Source organism: Zalophus californianus, chromosome 2 (genome assembly GCF_009762305.2).
Source record: "Zalophus californianus isolate mZalCal1 chromosome 2, mZalCal1.pri.v2, whole genome shotgun sequence".
NCBI classification, from domain to species: domain Eukaryota; kingdom Metazoa; phylum Chordata; class Mammalia; order Carnivora; family Otariidae; genus Zalophus; species Zalophus californianus.
Window position 1 is genome coordinate 82,286,339 of NC_045596.1, and position 14,430 is coordinate 82,300,768.

Here is a 14,430-nt window from a genome sequence, read left to right on the forward strand (position 1 = left end):
TTCAGGTTGAGCTCCTTTGTGAAGTTTCTTTAACCACCTAAGTTTATATTAAGCTTTTTCCTTTGCACTCCTCTTAGTTTCTAGATTCCCAAACTGGCTCTTATCTTTCTTTTGTGTTGTCAGTTTCTTTCTACAAACCTATGCTGTCTTCTCAGTAGAATTATCAGCTTCTCCAGGGTGGGTGTTTTCACTTGGGAATTCCTAAATTTAGAACATGTGGGGACCTCAGTGACACAGGCCACAAGAAGGCAGAGGGTGGGAATGCAGAACCAGGTCAGAGATAAATGGGGAGAAGTTGACCTGTCTATGGAGGGCTCTCAGGGGCCTTGGGGCTGGCCAGTGCTCTAGGTCCCAGCCATATGCGGAGATTAGAGGTGGTTCATGACAATGCTGGGATCAAGGAGGCCAGTCTGCTGTGTGGAGTGGGTGATGTGAGGGGACTCTGGGCATTAGGATTGTATTGTGGCTCCAGTTAAACAATGCTCTCCTAAAAGCAAGCCAGTCAGGCTGTAGGGGCAGCGAAGGTTCTGGTAATACTGAGGCAGAGAGGGAAGAAAGGCTCCCAGATCAGTAGGAAATAGGATTGGGCTAGCAGGTTGAGGCAGAAGCCCAAACAATATGGTGCAGGTGAGGAAAGGGTAGGAGGAGGAGGAGAAGGAGAGAGAAAAGGAGGAAGGGAGCCAGGAAAGGGAAATGAGGAGAAGGTAGAGAGGCTAGCATCAAGAGAGAAGAGAAGGGAGAAATACTCAAAGAGGAGAGAAGAGAAAGAGAAGAGGAGGCAAATGGAAGTCTGAGAGGAAAGAGGAAGATGAGAAAAAGGATTAGAAGGGGAAAATCAAAGAGAGGAGAAGGAAACGGGAAGGTTTATCCCTGCAGATCACCTGCCTAAATAGTCCAACCCAATCGTCATGCTAGGAGGGTGGGTCAAGTTGCATTATATCTCTCTAAAATCACTATCGACTTTTATCTCCCAAATAGAGACTTTGACATGGATAACTGCCATTTTTGGAGAGTGTGAATAAAAGCATTTTAAGAAAATTTGGCTGCATTTGATTTGCATTCACCATACATTCTACCTTATGTATACATCATCTACATTAAATGTACATTTCATATATTACACATGTATTCTTCACTGTACACAAATGTGTTGTGATTGCTATACACACGCAGCTTTGGAACTGATTTTCTGACTACCTCACTATACCAGCTGCTTCTGCCATAACCACATTGTGACCAATAAGCCTGAATTCCTGTGCGCAGTCCTGATTTGGCCTCAGTTCTAGTCACAGCCAGCTTGTATGTTGGAGGCTGCTGGTGCATTCCTGGGCCTCTTTAGAACTGGCTTATCTCTGAACAGTGTCCAGAGGGTTGAGAAAGGTGGTCATGATGCAGCTTTACTATCCAAGTAAGGACAGCATCAGGAGTCATTCATTCCCAGTGCCCTAACATGTTAGCTATGAATAGATGAATGAAATTAAAATAATACTTGGGTGTACCGTGAGGCTGCTAGGATGGAGAGATAAGCTCTTACGACCCTGCTTAGCTTCTGAGACCAGACAAGAAGAACTGCCATCAGGCTGGTATGGCCATAGACGAGATAAGCACTTACGATATGATCTACGATTACTTTTATTTGTGTTATTATTGGTGTAGTGCTTACATTTTCACATGCAGTACCTGCCTCATCTTCACAGATGCTCACAAGGCTGACAGAGTAGGCGTGGTAAACTTGCTGGACTACTGAGGAAGTGGAATTTGGCTAAGGTGATACGAACGCACACAAGGAGCCCCAAAAGTCCTCGTTACCCAGTTGAGCGCTGTTTGTACTCTTGGGAATAGCCCGGCCAAAGAAAAATGATTATTTTTATATCATTTTGGAATGGTCACAAAATAATATACGGTATGCCCTGACAAGCCCCCAGTAAGTGATTTTGCAGCTGTATTTTGCTTGATATACTTTAAAAATTTTTAGTTTCAGCTAAGGTTTATTTCTGTGCTCTTTCTCCCTTATCTTTCAAAATTGGGAAAATAATCCTCAGAATTTTAAGGCTAAAGGGCCACTGGGACCAAAGGTTCAAAGTAAAACTGGCTTCAAAACTGCTTTCAGTTTTACTATCATGTGTAAAACTGACATTGGGTGGTGATTGTGCGTGGTTTTGAAGTTATCCCTTGTTGAAGTGAAAAGACAAGGCGGTCAGTCCAGGAGGAGAATCAGGGCAGCCAGTTTCTGACTTGCTCTGTGACTCTTGACAAATCATTTAATATCCATACCTTGTTATCTCCTAAATGCAAACTAGGGCAAACGCCAGGGCAGGAGGGACATGGAGCATTGTGATGACCAGCTATCATGTATCTAACATACATTGAAACCATTTGTGCAGGAGCAACTTTTCCATATACATATCAGAATGTTGGATGGAGGAACAGGCTCAAAGTTCAGATCTCCTTAGGCGGATACCATTGAAGGCATTGATTTGGGGGTGTCGTACACTAATTCGTAATCACTGGCTGCTTTGAGGGCTTGGTGATTTTACTAGGTGACATACTGTGAGCATAGCTACTGTCTCTGATAGATACATATTAATTCTCCTCCTATGACCTCCAAGGGATTGTGGAAGAAAATCCTGAGAAATTACTTTGGATTCAACTCAGACAAAAGGTTTTCTTACCAAAGGCCTACAGCCAAGCACTGGCTGTGACTTGATGAGACCTTTACTGAGGTGTTTCTGGCATATTTTAAATGTGTGAGACCCAAGGGAATCAAGAAATGTAAGTCTCGAGAGATCGTATTTCTTTCCTATCCATGTATTTCTTCAACAACTTGGCCATGATGCTTAGCACTCTTAAATAAGGATTTTATATAATTCCCTTGAGAAGCAGAGTAGTCTCTCAACCTTCCACAATTTTAAAGATCCTCTGAATAATCATTTTAGGATAAAATTTGCTCAGAGACTGATTTATATTTCAAATTTATGGTGCTCTTCTCTATTGATTTTCACTCCCTAAGTGATCTCATCTGGTATCATGGCTTTAAATACCATCTATGTGCTGACACTCCCATATTATATCTCTGGCCTAGACCTTTCCTCTGAACTCCAGGATATATATCCAGTTGCCTGCTTCACACCTCCACTTGGTGTCTAAAATCTTCTCAAGCCTAACACAACAGATTTCCTGTTTCCCCCGCCAAAGCTGTTCTTTCCAAAGGCAACTCCAACTCTGAATGACAACTGCATTCTTAAGTTACTCAGCCCAAACACTTGGGGTTATTCTTTATTCCTTCCTATCTCACAGCCCATATTCAGCTCCTCAGCAATTCCTAACAGATTGATTTTTCAAAAGGTATCTGGAACCTGACAACTTTTTGCCACCCTCCCACCACCGGGCTGGCCCCAATCCCTGTCACCTTTCCTCTGAATTATTATAACAGTATCCTAACTGGTCTCCACGTCTGTTAACACTGTAGAGTTTCCTGTGTGATCCTTTTAAAATGTAAGTCAAATTATGTCACCCTTCTGCTCAAACCTTCTGGAATCTTCCCAAAATATGGACAGTAAAACAAAAGCCCTTACAATGACCTACAAATTCTGCAATGCCTACAACCTCCTTCACCTCTCTGTTCTCACTTCCCAACAGTCTTTCTTGTATTCTGTTCCATGTGCTAGCCTACTTGCTCTTCCTCCATAATGCCAGGTACATTATAGTCTTGGGTCCTCCGCATTTTTTTGTTTCTTTTCCCTGGAATGCTCATTCACTAGATCCTCTTGAGATGGCCTTTTATACTTGTCTGTCAACATTCAGAGTCTGATAACTGCTTCCTCCCTTTGTTGTCATCTTTGGATTATGGATGGTGACAAAACTTGGAATAACACACTGTTATTAGTGGTATCCCTATATCTCATCTTAGCAAATTGTCCTTTTATAATAAGCCTTCCCTTGATTGTCTTAATTTGAATATGCCATCCTACTATGGCCCTGAGTGATACAATAATTAATATTACATTTAGCATTCGTTGGTGCTGTAAGTGGCCCTAAGGAATAGGCCTATGAATTGGGATTCTGACAATGAGTTTTTCTTAAATTCATAGAGCACAGGGATAATCATCTTCCCAGGAGAAGGTGGGACACAGGAAGTTCATGGAATGGGGAGGCATTACTATTACCCAGATCATCACTGATGGTGGTATAAATGCTATGTGGTTGGAGGGCATGGCAGCGGGAGACCACTGTGGCAACAATAGGGATTATAAAGACTGTGAATGTACTGGCTTCTTCTCTCCTTCCATAGCTCACGTAGGGGGGGAAATGAGAGATATGAACTTATATAACACATGTGGAGAACCAGATGGCTTCTAGGGAGGATTTGAAGGAATTCCTCATCTCCTACTGTTGCAGGATATATTTGGCTTAGGCACAAGCCCAAAATGTAGTTATAAAGGGTGAGGGATTGCAGCGTTAAATACTTAGGTCTTAGGGCGCCTGGGTGGCTCAGTTGTTAAGCGTCTGCCTGCGGCTCAGGTCATGGTCCCAGGGCCCTGGGATCGAGTCCTGCATCAGGCTCCCTGCTCAGCAGGAGACCTGCTTCTCCCTCTCCCACCCCCCTTGCTTGTATTCCCTCTCTTGCTGTCTCTCTGTCAAAAAATAAAATCTTAAAATAAATAAATAAATAAATACTTAGGTCTTTCAGATTTCTCTTCTAAGGAACTGGTAGAAAAGGAGCTGGACCTTGAGGTAGGGAATTGGGACATTTGAGCAGACACTGGGCTGAGAACTTTGACTCTCAAAATTCTCCTGAAATTTTCTTGCCTCGGGAGATAGTTTCTGCCTCATTCCCTTCCTCTAAGTAATCCTCCTCCACACAAAAGCTTTGAAGTGATTGGGCCTAAGGTGGTTGTCTCATAACCTGATGTAAATTTTCCTCACAACCCAACCTCACCAGCTGGCATTTCTTCTAGACCTAAAATGAGAGTTATTTTACAACCTAGCACAGTTTTACAACACAAAAATAGCTTTGTGTTCTAATGAGCACAGTTTGAGAAGCTCAAGACCTGCCTCTGAGGAAAGCGCATATAGAAAAGGACCGAAGAATTGACTAAACTATATCAGCAGATGCCTGCAGAGGTTGTGTAAGAATGAATTCTAAAGGCTCTAGAGCAAGGGAGAAAACTATAAGGGTGGATCAGGTCAAAGTCATTACGTGGGCCCACTTATCTGGCAGTTAGATGTAAAGTGTTATCTCCAGGACCTGGGCATGACACTAATAGTCTATTAGATTCCTTAATTAAATTCTAGACTGATATGTGGAACTTGCCTGGCATATTGCAGAGGATAGAGTCTTATAATTATGTTTATTCCAAGAGGTAAGTATTGGAATAATCATATTATAAATAAAACTGCCTAGCCACTCCTTGGTCATTTCCTTTAGGAGGACTCAAAGGACCCATCATTCATCAAAACATTAAGAAATGCATTGGTTCACATCAGTATGGAAAGATCTATGATGGTTCCTCTTACACTGGAGGTAATGGAGGAGATGATGCAATGTAATTGGGTATACTGATCTTAATATGAATAGTGGGAATCTCAGATTTGTAGAGGACATTTAATAGCAATTCATTGTCAGAGAATAGGCGGGTGCTGTTACTATAATAATACACAGGATTTGAATGTTAATCATGGAATTTGGATTTGAGGAATCTGTGACAATGCTTACATGATGAGGGAGTTCCTAGTAATAAAATAAATGGCATCCTACTTATGGGCTGCTTGACATGTAAGAGGGAAAAGTTTTGGTACACAGTACAGAAACCTAACTCAGATCATTACAGTAGAATTCATGCCTTCCATACAATTTCTAAATCTAAATTGGTTCATATACCTGCAGTCTCTTAACTAAGGAGTAGTCCAGGTCTCTTTGAAGAAAGACATTATAATATGGAACTATCAATCCTATAAATCTTTCCCCAAGACTTCCCTGGGAGACCTGAAGCCATTTATTATGGCAACCATGCACTGAGCAAAAGGTAAATGCCCAGACTTTTTGGGGGTTATTAGACATCATCTATGAACTGAAGATACTCTCTCAAGACTCAAAATAGCTTTGTGTTCTAATGAGCAGAAGGACTGGGGAAAATACTACAATTAATTCCTTATCCAGAAAGTTTAATGGAATTAATATTTTTAGGAAGAGAAAAAAATTCCTGTATTGACATGCTGACCTATGAAGTGGGGGGAAGTTATAGTAGAAAAGTAGAAAAGATCAACTAGAAATCCCAGAAACTGCCTCCAACACTACCTGCTCTTCTTCCCATAACACCAAAAGCAATATTAAATTCCTGGAGATATTGTAGAGATTAGTGTCATTATCAAAATTTTGAGAAACAAAATGGTTATAATTGCCATATATTACTTAACATTAGCTTTTCTGGCTGATATGAAAGCCAGATGTATTATGGAGAATAATAATAGACTATAGCAAACTTGATCATGTGGTGATTATATCTGCAGTTGTGCTATCATTCTATTTTAACCAGTGAGGAAAATCAGAAACAGTTTGCATTTACATGGCAGAGACTACAGCACACTTCCACTATTTTGCCCAAGGGCTATGTCAACTCCCTTACTCTATGTTGTAATCTAGATGGACCTTAATCTTCTTATTTCACTGAACATCTCACTTGTCTACTACATAATGATGGCATTGTTACCTGCGTCTGGCGAGTAGGAAGTATCAAGCACTCAAGATACCTTAATAAGATGTATGCATTCTAGAGGTTAGGAATACAAAGTATGAAATTTCAGGGTCTAAAATATGATTGAGCATAATGTCATCTCTTTTCTGAAATAAGGAACAAGCTGTTACATTTTACACAACACTCACCATGTAGAAAATGGTATACATCTAAACCCAGTCAGGATTTTGCAGGCAATGCATATATTTGGGGATGATCCTCTCACCCATTTATTGGCAATTCATAAGGCTACAATTTTTGAGTGGGACCTGTAGGAAGAATGGGCTCTGTAGAAACACGGGTTCCTCTGCTATCTGGGCCTAATGATATGGGACACTATAAATAAAGGAAACATTTGTGTGGACAAGATGCTCGTTGAGCCTCTGGCAAATTCAGTAGGAAAATCACAACACGGGGATCTGGAATGAGGCCATGCCCTTCTTTACTAACAACTATTTTCCATTTGAAAAACAGCTCCTCTCTTGTTAGCAGGTTCTGATAGACACTAACCACTTGACCATGGGATATAAAATGACTATGCGATCTGAACTTCCCCCTGTATGTATAGGTATTATTTGACCTACAGAATTTAAAGTTGACCATAAATGATAAAACTGAAATAGTATATACACATCTGGTCCTCAGCATATTCATCAGCTACAGGGGTTCGTGGCTCAGATTCATATTGTATCTGCTTCTATTGCTTTGTCATCTTTTCTGCATCCACACCTATGACTGCAGAATAACCACTTAATTCTGGAGGCAAAGCAGGGCCCCGATTTATGGATAGATCTCCATGCTTTGCTGGCACCAGATGAAGAAGGACAGATACTACATGACAATCACACCCAGTGGTGACCTTGAAAGACAGGTGGCAGTTTGATGGAGTCATTATCACTCCATGATAATACTACAGCTCATGGGATTTCATACGTCTCCTGAGATAAGAACATGTATTTTTCAAGTGGATGAAGGAAAAGAATGAGTGGTGAGGGGCAAAGCATGTAGGGTTTGTTGAATATCTTTCATTTGAAATTACAGGTCAACTTTCACCCTGCTAAATTTTGGCCTCTGCCCCGGGAGAATGGTTTGTGTGGGCCTCATCCCAGGCTTCTCTGACTTTCAGCTGAGTATGGCCAGTAGGGATCCCAGGCAGGAGATCGGAACTAGAGCAAGAGTTTATTCCCATGTCTCTTTTCTTGTGAGTTCATTTTAAACCACCTGTGTCCCTTGACTCAACATCACTGTTTATTTCAAGGTAACTTTTTCTGTATGACTCTCCCCTTTTGTATTCTGATAACTGGTCCTTTCTCTTGTCCTTTTAAGCCTATGGGTAATTATTGCACTGTTCTAACCAGCTCTGAGTTACTGCACAACCCTTATGGTTCTGATCCACCCTACCTACACCTTTGGAAATAGGACCTTAATTTAAAAAAAAAAATCCTCTAAAATTTTCCAATTTGAGAGTGCCATCTGTTTCCTATTGGGAGATACACCTCAGGCAGTCTTCTTTCCTCTTGACTACACACTGTTTCATTATTTAGAGTTCATGCATTTGCAAGTGACAAAAATATTCCAACTAACCTTGCTTAAGTTGAAAAAGTGTAAGGATTTATTAGCTTGCATCACTAGAAAGTCCAAGGGATAATTCTGTATTCAGGCATGGTTGATTCCAAGAGCTCACATGATGTTGGCAGGGTTCTCTCCCTCTCTTGGCTCTACTTCGTGTTACTTTCTATTTTAGGCAAGTCCTTTTCACAGAGTGACAAATATGGACACTGGCAGTTCTGGCTTATGGTGGCTTTACGGATTGCAATCCTAGGAAAAAGAGCATGAGAGATACTGCAAGTGTCCTAACATACATTGTGATGTGATTCCAATGGTGAACTGTTGGGTGTACTTGAGGCTGCTTCCCTGGCCGTCATGTTGGCACTCACGTAGAATAAGTTAACAAACCCACTGCAGTTTGGCAGAGGAGTGGCGGCGAATAGAAAAGAACATTGCCTGGCTCAGAGGAGTTCCATCTCCCAATCCTCCATCAGAGGTGATCCTCTTTGAAGTATAGATTTAAAAACAGAAGAATGTTGATAATAGAGGGTATAGGGGAAACCAAAGAGCAGTTTCTCTTTTAACTGGAACGCTCCTCTTGCTAGACTACAGTGTCACTTCTCTGCCTCAGAATAAAAGCTGATTTAGCAAATCCATTTGGAATGGTCTCTCAGCCTCAACTGGATTGCCAAATTCAATAATATCATGAAGAGGGATTCCCTTGGGTGAACAGTGAAGTAGATCTGTTCAAAGGACTTCCTAAAAGGCAAGAACCCCCTTTGCCAACCTTGCCTTTCTTCTTTGGCAACCATGCTGCAGATATGACTTGGAACAGTTTGCCTGAGTCTTTGGGATAATGAATGTAAGGGAACAAGCTTGTCTGGGATGGAGGGTGTGTTCCACCTTTCATAATACGTAATACATGACACAGATTGATTATAGCAGCAGAGGGAACAGACAGGTAGTGTGGAGTGAGCTCCTGAAAGGAATGCCCCATTTGCATACTTAGTAGAGCCACAGAGAACCTTGGGGATTTCTTCTTGAAGCACAGTGTGAGAGTGGCAGGCATGAAAGGCAGCCTTGGCTATGCTGTCGTTGGTAGACTGATGTTATAGCTGCCTGCAAAAGAAGTGCCTGGGGTCTAGACAAGGGAATTCACAGTTTACTGGAGAGAAAGTAAGACAAAGAGGTAAAGAAACTGCTCTGTGCTGAAAACAGAATAATATATGCTAAGAAATAGAAATAGTAGACAGAATTCATTTGCCTTTTAAATTCTTGTTTGCATACATCGAGCCAGGAACCAAAGTACTGTAGAAATACACACTGCATCTTTCACAGAACAGATAACGTTTTGTGGCTGGAGCTTTTGGCATGTTTTACTCAATAGATATTTGTTAAATTCTTCACTTATTATTACGTATTTAGTACCTACTCTGAAAATGAGTGTGATATAGTGGAGAAATATGGGTTTTGTGTCCCGCAAGGTTGGTTTTAAATACCTGTCCTGTCGCTTACTAGCTTTGTGCCTTGGGCCAAATATCTGAACTTCATGCATAAAACGCAGCACACAATTCCTACCTCAAAGGATTGCTGTAGATGTTAAATTAGATCATGTGTACAAAGTGCCTGGCACAATAATCACTCAACAAATGGTTGCTGATATTACTACCAAACCCTTAATTAGAAAAGATCTGTTAAAACCAGGATGGCGGCATATTTCTAATTCGTTGATGTCTATGTCAGGATTTACCCCCACCCACCACCCCCACTTTAAATTATTTAAACAAATGCAGCATGCTAAGGTTCACCATCTCAGACATTTCAGCCTCGTTGAGGAAGGGGTTTGTGGTTTTTCTGTGGTCTGGTTTAATCCCCCATTGGGATCACAAGGTGGAATATGCTCTGTGTGTCAGCCTGGCTCACAGACTGCACTTGAGGGGACATAGCTTACCTCTGCTGAGATTTCAAAATCTGGATGTCGTTGGAAATTTCTGCTCTACACCAGGTGCTTGTTCTTATACATTTCAATAGCTCCAATATCTTCATTGTGTATTTAAATGTCAGTGTAGTTTGACCTTCGGATCTCCCCTCAGTTTGCCACCAGTTAAAGCTGCCGGTGAAGAACTTTTTGTTTTTACATTAGCAGGTAGATGAGAGAGGTACACTTCAGTGGCTTATCTGTTCTGTTTTAATGGAGCGAGTGAACTCGGAGAATGGTGCTACAGCAAGTGGGCCAGCAGGGGGCAGGTGTGAGTTAAGGGCAAGCGTCTTCTTTTTTAAACTTTTATGCACATTATTTAAAAAATGATGATAGCAAATTATATTTTCCTCATGGCTATTGGCTGCCTTTGGCTTGTTCCCCAGTTTAAAATTTGACACTTGACTTACAGAAATCATATTTCGAAAGCTGGAATTAGAATTCAATATAAGAAACTACTTTTCTTGGGCGCCTGGGTGGCTCAGTTGGTTAAGCATCTGCCTTCAGATCAGGTCATGATCCCGGGGTTCTGGAATCGAGTCCTGCATTGGGCTTCTGGCTCAGCAGGGAGCCTTCTGCTCCCCCTGCTTGTGCTCTCTCGTGCTCTCTCTCTCTCTCTCAAATAAATAAATACAATCTTAAAAAAAAAAAAAAAGAAACGAAACTGCTTTTCTTGATCATTTTTTAACCAGAGAAAGTATATGGTGACTGGTGTTTGTGGATGTAAATTCATTTTGGAAATTTTCTGTTTGCTTTTTGCTAATTCTAATTCAGAGCTAAGTATTCTGTTCTCATTTTCTTCTCAGTTATCTTGCATTATAACTTCTTTCCAATTTTCCTGGTTACATAAAAGGATATCTTGAGATGTACATTAAGGCAACAGCAAACAGGCACATAGTTGTGCAAAGCAGAAGTATCACATTACTGTTACATTTTGAAAAGTTACTTTAAGAAATCAAGAATGACTTATAAAACTCAAAAAATTGGTTTTAATTAGTTGGCGTCTTTCTTTATTTAAAACCTCCATGCAAGACATTTTGAGGTTGTCAAGAACAGAGGCATGCTCAACGTACCAAAGGTGAGTGTTCACGGGGAGCATATAAGGAAGAGTGCATAAAATCGCTAGAACATCATCAGGGAAAGCAGAGTAGCTCTGATGACCTGGTTGTTCAGCAAGCATCAGCAGCTGGTGCCTGTAAATGTTCCATCACTATAGTGTCTCAGACACTTCATCTCTGTTTCAACTGCTCCTACTTCTCCTGCCATTAAAGACCAAGTGACCTGTGGAACTCAAACTTTGTGAGTCTGATCCTGTAAAGGGAGACAACCACAGACACAGACTGTGGGACAGAAACTGAGAGAGGAGATATGGTTTGATGCCCTTTATGAAAATTTCTTCTGCATCAAAACACCTGGTCAACTTCCGGCTCGGGTGCCATCCTTTGGTCTAATCAGCTGTGGGCCAGAAGAGCAGGGTCACATATACAGAGCATGAGATCACACACCCGAGGGGCCATCTGGTATAAATAATGGTGTCTTATGACCTCTTTTCTGAGTAGAGGACATCGTCATAGCAAACATTCAAAGCAAGATAGAGTCCTCTACAGTATATGTCATTAAATCAAAATATAGAATCTAGAACCTTCCAGGAACTTAAAACACATACCCTATTTCACACCCATTAAGATGACTGATGTTAAAAAAGAAACCCAGAAAATAACAAGCGTTGGTGAGAATGTGGAGAAATTGGAACTCTTGTAAAATGGTGCAGCTGCTATGGAAGACAGTATGAGAACTCTTCAAGAAATTAAACATAGAGGGGCACCTGGGTGGCTCGGTTGTTAAGCGTCTGTCTTTGGCTCAGGCCATGATCCCAGGGTCCTGGGATCGAGCCCCCCATTAGGCTCCTTTCTCAGTGGGAAGCCTGCTTCTCCCTCTCCCACTCCCCCTACTTATGTTCCCTCTCCCGCTGTGTCTCCCTCTGTCAAATAAATAAATAAAACCTTTAAAAAAAGAAATTAAACATAGAATTACCATATGATACATCAATTCCACTTCTGGGTATATGTCCAAAAGAATTCAAGATGTTTCTCCCACCCCCCCACCCCTTTCATAGCAGCATTATTCCTGATGGCCAAAAGGCATAGTACCAGCACTGGCCAGCACAGTGTGTCCGTATAGTGTGCAGTCTCTGGAACCAGGCTGCCTAGGCTCAACTCCTGCCTCTAGCATCCAAGAACTGTGTGATCCTCGACAACTTAACCTCTCCCGGCTTCAAGTCTCCTGATCTGTAAAATAAGGATTGTAACACTATGTACCTCATAAGGTTGTTGTGAGGATTGCTTGAGTAAATAGAGCACTTAGAATAATGGCTGGAACATACCAAGTGCTCCAGAAATGGTAGCTGGTCTTACAATTTGAGTATGTAAAATGTGATCCTTTTTTTTTTTCTAAATGAATTGATCAAAGTGCCTTTGGTAGGGGTATCTTCCTTTACAGTCTGAAATAAGGAATTTCTAATAGAAAGTCCTAATGTCCTAAATGTGAAAGAACAAAAGCTCTTTGCCTTGGGAACAAAATAGGTTGGTTTCTTTAGGTCAGATGTGTCCACATATAAACCCATATATTGTAATCTGTTAGGTTAGCAGTATTTTTCTTGCATGTGATTATTTTCAATTTTGACACTAAAAGAAAATGTATTTACACATTGGATATTTTGCTTTCTCAGGCTCCGTCATTAGATTTTTTGCTAACTAGCCTCTCTCAGTTATTCTGGGTTTGTATCTATTGTAGCGAGTTTCTGAAACATGGCTGGGCATATCTCATTTTGCAAACCAGATGAGGCTAGACACAGAAGGATCATAGTTGCATAATGGCCACAGTAACAGCTAAATTTAAAACATTTTTTTTTGCATAACAATGACATTCACATGATTATGCTGCTCAGAATACAGCAGTAAACTAACCCGGTCAGGTATCCTAGTTTAATATAACATACAGTGGTCCTTTTCTCCCTGAACATACCTAATGAGGTTCTTGTTTATCCAATTTTTTCATGTCACAATTCATATAGGGCATCTCACATGATTACGCATGTGTGAGCTTGTTTGGGTATATGAGATTCTTATTTAAAACAAAGAATTTGTTTTCCTGATTTGTTTTGACTCCTATTGAAATTATTTCCTCATTTTTGTATTCTTATTGATGCAGTTTAAATAATTTTTAAAAGTCTAGTAAATATGCATATATGAACAGTAACAATAGCAATTTGTATAAATGTGTACTATGGGTTTAGAGTGTCATGTGATTTGTTTTCTTTTTTAATCAGATATATTGAGAATATAGGAATTGTCCTTTGCTGCCACAATGTCATGTTTTTCAATGGCATATGGAAAAATCTAAACTTACAGGTCTTTGTTGTGTTCTTTTTTCCCTTGAGTAATAGTTACGAGCTTGCGATCTGGCATCGTATAGATCCAGGGCACTGCTTTGCCATTTGCTAGTGGTGTGACTTTGGGAAAACGAAACTTGCAAGCCCTCAGTTTTCTTATCTATAAAGTGGAGCTCTGATACGTATGTCAGATTACAAGGGTTGATGACAAGGATTTCAGTGTGAAAGCGCAGAGTACGGATTCCTTCTCCAGGTGTCTCACTGTTATGGTGGCAAGAGGGTGAGAATCAGCTCCAGGTTTACATCTGACTGGTTAAATAACTCGAAGAAAGAGAACTATAAAAGGCAAAGGACTGATATTCATTTGTCGCAGATCAAATGTACAGTCCACAAAACAATCCCCGTGGCCAGAAGGAACAAATGAAATAGCCAGGGTCTCATGCCTACCTTTTTTTTTTTTTTAAAGATTTGTTCTTTTAAACTGTACCAAAGTATAATCCACATGTGATAAAGTTCACCCATTTTACGTGTATCATTTGATAAGTTTTGATGAATGTATCCTAATGTGGAACCACCACCAAGTCCAGGTATAACACGTTTCCATCACCTCAACAAATTCCTCTGTGCCTCTTACAGTCAAGCTCTTCCCTAGTCTCAGGCCCTGGCAACCCAGGATCTACTTCCTGTCACTATAGTTTGATCATTTCTTAGAATTTTACATGAATTCACTCAAATGGTCTTTTACTCTCCCTTTTTTTTAAGATTTTATTTATTTATTT